We start from the raw sequence: 8,850 nt of genomic DNA on the forward strand, positions 1-8,850 counted from the left end.
TTTTTTTGAGACGGAGTCTTGCTCTGTCGCCCAGGCTGGAGTGCAGTGGCGCAATCTCGGCTCACTGCAAGCTCCGCCTCCAGGGTTCACGCCATTCTCCTGCCTCAGCCTCTCCGAGTAGCTGGGGACTACAGGCGCCCGCCACCACGCCCGGCTAACTTTTTGTATTTTTAGTAGAGACGGGGTTTCACTGTGGTCTCGATCTCCTGACCTCGTGATCCGCCCGCCTCGGCCTCCCAAAGTGCTGGGATTACAAGCGTGAGCCACCGCGCCCGGCCTAATGTTTGTATTTTTAATAGAGACGGGGTTTCACCTTGTTGGTCAGGCTGATTTCGAACTCCTGATCTCCGCCTATCCACCCACCTCGGCCTCCCAAAGTGCTGGGATTACAGGCATACAGGCGTGAGCCATGGTGCCTGGCCTATGGTATTTTTTAATTATGTAAAATAAAGTAAAACTTATGTAAAAATTACCTAAAATTTTTCTTTAAAAATTTAAAGTAGTAGATTACAAAAAGACATAAAGTAGTGTTACAGCTCTTTTAGAATTTGTCCAGCAGGTTTTCGGTTTTTTAGCAGAAACCTTCCCCAGCCAATACACACACAAAGACGATGTGACTAATCCTCTCAGAGAGCTCTCTGAAGTTTATAGAGCAAATCTCTCTCTTTACATGCATTCTTTTTCTTCTAATTTTTTCTCATTTGAGCCTCTTAGAAGTTCTATATTTGCTATTTATCTTTCTATTTAAATTTCTCTATAAAGTCATCCAAATTCTCAAATTCATAAACACGAAGGAAAATGTTTCAGATCCTCTTGCTTGACCACTAGGTGACATTTCACACCATTCATCACTTCTTCCTTCCCATAAACCTTTCCTCCCTCAGTTTCTTGATTTTCTCGGGGATCCCCTGCTCCTCAGCTTGTTGTTTATGTGATGCTGATCCTCAGGCCTTCTGCTTTCTGTTTGTCTTTGCTCTTTGAGAAACATTAAACTTTCCTTCTGCTTTAGCTCTCACAATCATGGAAAATGTGTAGCAGTTGAAGATTCTTGCCACTTTATCCTGTGCTACATGCCCATGAAATAAAATAGAATGCATTTATAAGTCTTTCCTGATTTATAAATTCTCAAAATCCATCACATTGTGAACCGGGAATAGGGTTTAATTCCCCAAGTAAAGTCTGAAATCATGGGCAAATCTCACCAAGGATGTGGGAATAAACCTAATGAAATGTAAACTGTGTTGCCTCTCACAATACCTTTTGCCAGGACAGAGCTCATAGATGGTTCAGCAGCTTCGTTTTAAAGAATGGCAACCTAGTGCTGCGTATTATTGCCAGGAGTTCTGGGCCTTCACATTGGCAGTTAAGCTAAAAGGGAAGCAACATAGGGAGGAGGGTATAATGAGGCATGTTCGACTCCCACTTCCTGTCAGGGTCTGAATGTTTTTCTGTTTTGGGTTCTTTTTGGCCAGGAGGTGGGTTCCATTCAGTTAGCTGAGGGGCTTAGAATTTTATTTTTGGTTTACAGTCAGAAAAGTAAATGCCAACTGAGAGGACAAAAATCCTTATAGATATTACATTGGCTGGGCTTCTGTGATTATTTGTATCAAAGTAAAGATAAGGTTGTTTATTAGGGGACCATGAAATTTTATCAGTGAAGACATGTTAGAATTTTCACTGAAGAAAAATTATAAGAAATTATCATTCGTAGAGGATACTATTGTGTCAAGGGAATATCTCTTTCTTATGCTTTTATTTTTCTCAGTTAAATTTCTTATTAACATGTTTATCAACTGAAGTTATGGCAAGAATTACATTTCTACAATGGGTAACAATGCTGCAGGAATAAGACCATGCTTAATGGATTATTCCTATCTCTGTTAAGCTTTCCTCAAAATAATTAGAAAATACTGCATTCACCCGAGGATAAAACATTCAAGCAGAAATGACAAGATAAATATATGCAAGAAAAGGGGACGGACTGCTATGTAACTCGATTAAATTGTCTGGCATATTTATTTGTTTTCCATTATGTTTAAGGTGTTTCAAACGATTATGAAAATAAGATAGAATCAAAATGAGAGTTCTCCTCTTGTAGCAAGTGACTTTTTAATACATCACTTAATTGAACTGTTTTTCCACAAAGAAGGACACAGACAGTATCAACTATCAAAACTTTTAGAGAAAAATCTTGTATTCTTGCTAAAAATTAGGAAAGAACATCTTGTTACGTTTAGTTTTATTAAGTTACAAGAGGAAACGAAGCATTCTTTTTAAAATGAAGATAAACTCCTGGCAAAGCTACATTCTCTTCACTTATTTTAAATAATTTTATTCATTCTTCCTTGTCTTAGTGAGGCAACTATCATTGATCATTCTATTATGGAGAATACTGTAACCAATATTAGCATTTGAAAAAATATCTTGAGGATTGAGAGTCTGAATTTACACCAATATATCCCATAAGCAGAGAAAGTGTTGGCAACTGCAGCCAGTATCACCCTTAAGTCAGGGCAAGAGACAAGCTCACTGGGATAATGTGTGCCTCCCCTTTCTAAACCATGTTCCTGGCTCCAGAGACCCTGCAATTCCTTCACTATATGGTGCCAACCCAATCCAAGTACTGTACCAGCCTCTTCCCAGTTTCACCTTCATGAATTTAGATTACATGTTCAATGTGACTATACCTAGCTCATACGAGTGGCCAAAGAAGAGAAGTGTGAGAGAATGGAGCTTGGGAAGAGAAAGTAGGTGGCCCATGGACCAGCTTTCCTCCTGTGGTCATATCTGCATTTTTGCTCACACTGTTTTCTCCATATGATATTCTCCCTAGTCTGCTGGTGAATCCTGACTTATCTTTCAAGGCTGGTTTCCCATCTGTGCCTTTGAATGCTGACAATTTTTTTTTTTATTTTTTGTATCCCTACTGACATCTCCAGTGCATAAAATAAATTATCATATGATGAGTGTTAGTAAATCTTTTTGAACTAAATAATGATAACATATTATCTATTCAAACAAAATTTGGGATTCTAATCAGCTATTCAGTTTGTTACTCAAATGCATTTATTGTGTAATATTCTTGTCATTGTGGAATTGCTATTTTAAATGTATCTCCTGGAACAAGTGGTATTTTCATTGACATGATATTCTATCCATTAAATTGTCATCTAAGTACAAGAGAAAATGTTAAGAAGTATGATAATATTTATAATTTCAGAAAGTTCTGATCAATTGTTGAACTCAAGTAGTCAGAAATCAAAAGGATGAGTGCTAACACAGAAATAAATGCAATGGTGTAATGAAAGTTTGTCTTGTAGGCTAATCCATGGAGACTTCATACTTGATGGCATGATTTGACCATTATAGTAAAAGGAAAAATTTCATTAGTGTGTGTCTTATACTATTTTGTGGAAACTGTGCCTTGTATTATTCTGTATAACTCTGTGTAAATTTGTTCTTGTGAAAATGCTAAGTAACCACAGATATAGTTTTTCCTTTTATCTTTTAAGTTCATGGGTACATGTGCAGGATGTGCAGGTTTGTTACACAAGTATATTTGTGTCATGGGGGTTTGTTATACAGATTATTTCATCACCGAGATATTAAGCCTAGTATCAATTAGTTGTTTTTCCTGATCCTCTCCCTACTCCTACCTTCTACCTTGTGATAGGCCCCAGTGCTTGGTGTTCCTGTCTATGTGTCTATGTGTTCACATCATTTAGCTCCCACTTAAAAGCGAGAACATGCCATATTTGTTTTTGTGTTCCTGTGTTAGTTTGCTAAAGATAATGGTCTCCAGATCCTCTCATGTCCCTACAAAGGACATGATCTAGTTTTATTGAGAAAGTATCAAGAAACCTATCAGTCCCTAAATATTTCTTCCCACTAATTATAATTATTTGAATTGTGACTGGGGCTGTACTTAGTCCTGAACATATGATCATATTATCAGTAGAAAAAAGGGTTGTCCCAAATAAAACCCATGCATGGATAATATAAAAATATATATTTATAGTCCAAATCTCTCCTCTGTGTTCTAAATTCCAATTTGATTCTTAATACACATAATTGGATACCTCAAAAATGCCAAACTCAACATGCAGAACAGAACCTTTTATTTTTACTCAAATACCAATTTTCCACATAGCAGTAAATGTTCTATCATATACCGAATTTGTTAAGGTAGAAACCTAGAAGCTATTTTTCCTTCCAGTTGGTTCTTGCCTCCTGCTTACCATGATGTCCAATTTGTCAGAAAGTTTCATTGATTCAAGTTTCAGTCAATTTTCTACTAACTGTATTATGAATTTATCTTCCTTTCTTGTCTAAAGCTACCACATTTGTCTATCATGTCATTCCTCATATGGACTTCTGCAGCAGTCTCTCAAGCGATCTCCCTGCTTCCACCCTTGCCACCTCTAATCCTTCCTTACACATCATCTTAAAATGTGAAGCAGATCTTATCCCTTCTCTGCTGAAAGCCTTTCTGTTGCACTTGGAATAAAAATTCAAGTGCCTTCCTGCATCTGATCCTTCTTGCTTTCTCCCTGGTGGGTTGTTCCAGCCTTATAATATAACAATACCTTCATTGCTCTTTATACTTCTACCACATTTTTCTTCACTGAATTCTTCTGCTTGTCATTCACTTTATTCCAGTTTTTATGTGGCTACCACCATTTAATTATTCAGTTCGTAGTTTCAATATCTATTTCTCAAAGAGATGTTCCCACATATAATGTGGCTTCATTCCTCTCACTCACACACATTTTTCTCCAGTCCTTTTTATTTCTTTCATAGCATTTACCCCAATTTACAGTTTATTCTTCTACTAGCAATTATGTTCATCTCTCTTATTCTGTCAGAATGAGAACCACGTCTGTTTGATTTACTACTGGATTTCCATTGCCTCGCATGGTTCCTGTTGCATAATAGTTAATTAATATTTGTTGAAAAATAAGTGTATTTAGGATAGATTTACTAATATGTAGCCTACTGAAGCCCCCTGAAAAATATTTTAATGTAAATCATATGGATGTTTTCCCCTTAAAACCTTATTAAAATAGGATGGAATACAAATATATAAACAAAGAAACAACCAGGCAGTGCAGTTTTAAATTTAATTGGTAAAAGTAATAGGTTTTCCAAAATATCTGTCCATATGGATAGTGAAAGGCTTTTGCTATTTTCAAACTACATTGGTTCTTATCTTTATATTTGAGGAAGATGAAACTCTTAAAATGTCAAATTTTATCTATTAGTTTCACATTTTACCTTATAATTTAAAAGTGACTTCCATTGTCACTGGGGTATCTATCAAAAACATGTCTATAAGTATCCTTTGCTCATTTTCTTGAAACAAGGTGTGAAAGAATATTGTAATTCTTTGCAATTGCATAAAAATAATAGTCAATCTTTTTTTCTGAGAAAAAAACTACTATATCCATGCTTGCTTTTTATAGTTTGGTTTTGGCTAAACAACATAATTGATTAAGTAAACTATGTTGTGATATAAAGACAGCCAGTTTTATATATTAATTATGTGCTAGATTTTCTCATGTATCCATAAACAAACCGTGTGCCCAAATACTCAAAATGAAATGGATATTTAAAATGACAATCATAGATGGCCAGATTAAATGAGTTAACTCAAATCTTAATAAAATTCCCTTTTTTGCTGAAATGGTTAGGTAATTACAATAGAAAATGCATTTTAAGCCCAGATAGCTCCAATATTGCATGAGTTTGCTGTGTTTTGATTTAGACACAGTCTATATTTTACCATTATTATAACACCCAAGAAGCTGTCTTTAAATATAAAATAAAAATCATTCCATTCTGTGTTATCTCTACAATTCAATCTCCAGGGGAAAGAGTTCTAGTAAAAAAAAGGGCCATGTTTGTAGTAATTTGAAAATAAACCATGCTAGATGAGGTATGAAATGGGACAAATCTTAACATTTATGTATTTATTTTTCCTTTCTTCTGAATATTCTTAGTGAATAACTGTATTCCTATGAGACAAAGCAGAGTTTACAATAACTGAATTACATTATAGAAAACCATGCACTTGGGGTTTTAATATTTTTGTTTTGAAGCAAATCTTGTGATTTTTCTATGTGTTATGAGTCAAAAATTTTGAGACACTAATAGGTAGGAGGGAACAGTTAAAGGATTTTTATAGTTCTCTTTATTCCCGATTAAAATAAAAGTATAAACAATTTTCAGCTATTATTCATAATGCTGTCCACCATCTCTGCTTGGTAGCGGCAAATTCAACAGTCTATGAATCCTTGGAGCCAAGCTGTGGTAGTTTTAATATGTTGGAGGCAGACAAATTAGGGAGAGGGTGGTTTACAACCTCCACTTGCCTGAATAATTGAATACAACGTGATAGTTTATTTTTATAAGTTGTCCGTGGTCTAAGAGTGCAGTGGTTAGAGGTGAAGCAGGGGATAGAATTTATCTGCTACCACACTATCATTTACTGCAGTCTTCAAACAATTCTTCAACAGAGGAACAGACCTTTTCTCTAATGGATTTAATAAGATTTATCATGCAGTCCATGAAGTGAAAAATCTAAAATCCCGGGGATATATATAAAATATTCAACTTTTCTGAGTGAAAACTTGTACGTATCTTAAGAAAAGGGAATGCCTTTTTAAGGTAATTTTGTAATTGTAAAAAATATTATCTTTTCCTATATGGCGGGAAACATTGTGTGACAAAAGAAGAAACTAAGGTTTCCCCCTAAATCTCCCATAGAAACACCAAACTATAAAATAAAAGCTGGCCGGGCGTGGTGGCTCATGCCTGTAATCCCAGCACTTTGAGAGGCCGAGGTGGGTGGATCACGAGGTCAGGAGATCGAGAGCATCTTGGCCAACATGGTGAAACCCCGTCTCTACTAAAACACAAAAAAATAGCCAGGCGTGGTGGTGCATGCCTGTAATCCCAGCTACTTGGGAGGCTGAGGCAGGGGAATCGCTTGAACCCAGGAGGTGGAGGCTGCAGTGAGCTGAGATCGTGCCACTGCACTCCAGCCTGGTGACAGAGCAAGACTCTGTCTAAAAAATAAATAAATAAATAAATAAATAAATAAATAAATAAATAAATAAAAATAAAAGCTGCGCCAAAATATCAGCTGAACCTCTATTAAGTCTAGGATACATTTTATCATATTTAGAAATCATTTTACATATAAATCATATGTAAAGTGACATATTTAAGCTATCAGAAATATTAACATCACAGATAAGTTTCTAATTTATTCTGTACATAGTAAGATATTACAGATGGAGAGGGAAAAGATATACATTCAAGGATCAGACATTTTTCATGACTCCACATGATTCAAGTGATTGACAGTTACAGAATTTTTAATATCAAAGACAATTGACAAAAAGGTTAAATTCATAAGACTAGATGCAGCTTGTCAAATAGGATTAACAAAAACATCTAGTAATCCAAAGTAAGAAAAGAAGGTGAAGTTTAAATGAACAGTAGAACACTTGAATTTAATCAGCATCTCTCTCTGTGAATCTAATGAGCTTACATTATGAGTATTCTTTTTTCCATTTTAAACAAATTTATTTTAGAGAGCTAGAATAATTGATAATCACTGACGTAATTGTTACAACCTTGATGACTTCAAAGAGAAAAAAATACATATACTTATAATAAAAGATTTCAGTTAAATAATTAAATTCTCACAAATTATGAGCAAGAACATTGTTATTCCTGAATGATCATTTTGTTTAGAGTTTTATGATTTCTTGAATCATTATTATCACCACCTCTGTTTACTTTTTTTTTAATTTTATTTTTTATTATTATACTTTAGGTTTTAGGGTACATGTGCACAATGTGTAGGTTTGTTACATATGTATCCATGTGCCATGTTGTTTTGCTGCACCCATTAACTCATCATTTAGCATTAGGTATCCCATTAACTCATCATTTAGCATTAGGTATATCTCCTAATGCTGTCCCTCCCCTCTCCCCGCCACCCCACAACAGTCCCCGGAGTGTGATGTTCCCATTCCTGTGTCCATGAGTTCTCTTGTTCAATTCCCACCTATGAGTGAGAACATGCGGTGTTTGGTTTTTTGTCCTTGCAATAGTTTACTGAGAATGATGTTTTCCAGTTTCATCCATGTCCCTACAAAGGACATGAACTCATCATTTTTTATGGCTGCATAGTATTCCATGGTGTATATGTGCCACATTTTCTTAGTCTATCGTTGTTGGACATTTGGGTTGGTTCCAAGTCTTTGCTATTGTGAATAGTGTCACAATAAACATACATGTGCATGTGTCTTTATAGCAGCATGATTTATAGTCCTTCGGGTATATACCCAGTAATGGGATGGCTGGGTCAAATGGTATTTCTAGTTCTAGATCCCTGAGGAATCGCCACACTGAATTCCACAATGGTTGAACTAGTTTACAGTCCCACCAACAGTGTAAAAGTGTTCCTGTTTCTCCACATCCTCTCCAGCACCTGTTGTTTCCTGACTTTTTCATGATGGCCATTCTAACTGGTGTGAGAAGGTATCTCATTGTGGTTTTGCTTTGCATTTCTCTGATGGCCAGTGATGATGAGCATTTTTTCATGTCTTTTTTGGCTGCATAAATGTCTTCTTTTGAGAAGTGTCTGTTCATGTCCTTTGCCCACTTTTTGATGGGGTTGTTTGTTTTTTTCTTGTAAATTTGTTTGAGTTCATTGTAGATGCTGGATATTGGCCCTTTGTCAGATGAGTAGGTTGCAAAAATTTTCTCCCATTCTGTAGGTTGCCTGTTCACTCTGAGGGTAGTTTCTTTTGCTGTGCAGAAGCTCTTTAGTTTAAT

General features: G+C 35.7%; 1 non-coding gene across 1 annotated transcript; it reads left to right on the forward strand.

Annotated features, from left to right (window-relative positions):
* Positions 1-525: 525 nt before the first annotated feature.
* On the forward strand, positions 526-586 carry LOC116472055 (U7 small nuclear RNA). Its single transcript, XR_004248968.1, has one exon. It is a non-coding gene; the product is annotated as a U7 small nuclear RNA (small nuclear RNA).
* The last annotated feature ends 8,264 nt before the right edge of the window (positions 587-8,850 follow it).

The sequence above is a fragment of the Hylobates moloch genome, unplaced genomic scaffold (genome assembly GCF_009828535.3).
Source record: "Hylobates moloch isolate HMO894 unplaced genomic scaffold, HMol_V3 SCAFFOLD_6, whole genome shotgun sequence".
Classification (NCBI taxonomy): Eukaryota; Metazoa; Chordata; class Mammalia; order Primates; family Hylobatidae; genus Hylobates; species Hylobates moloch.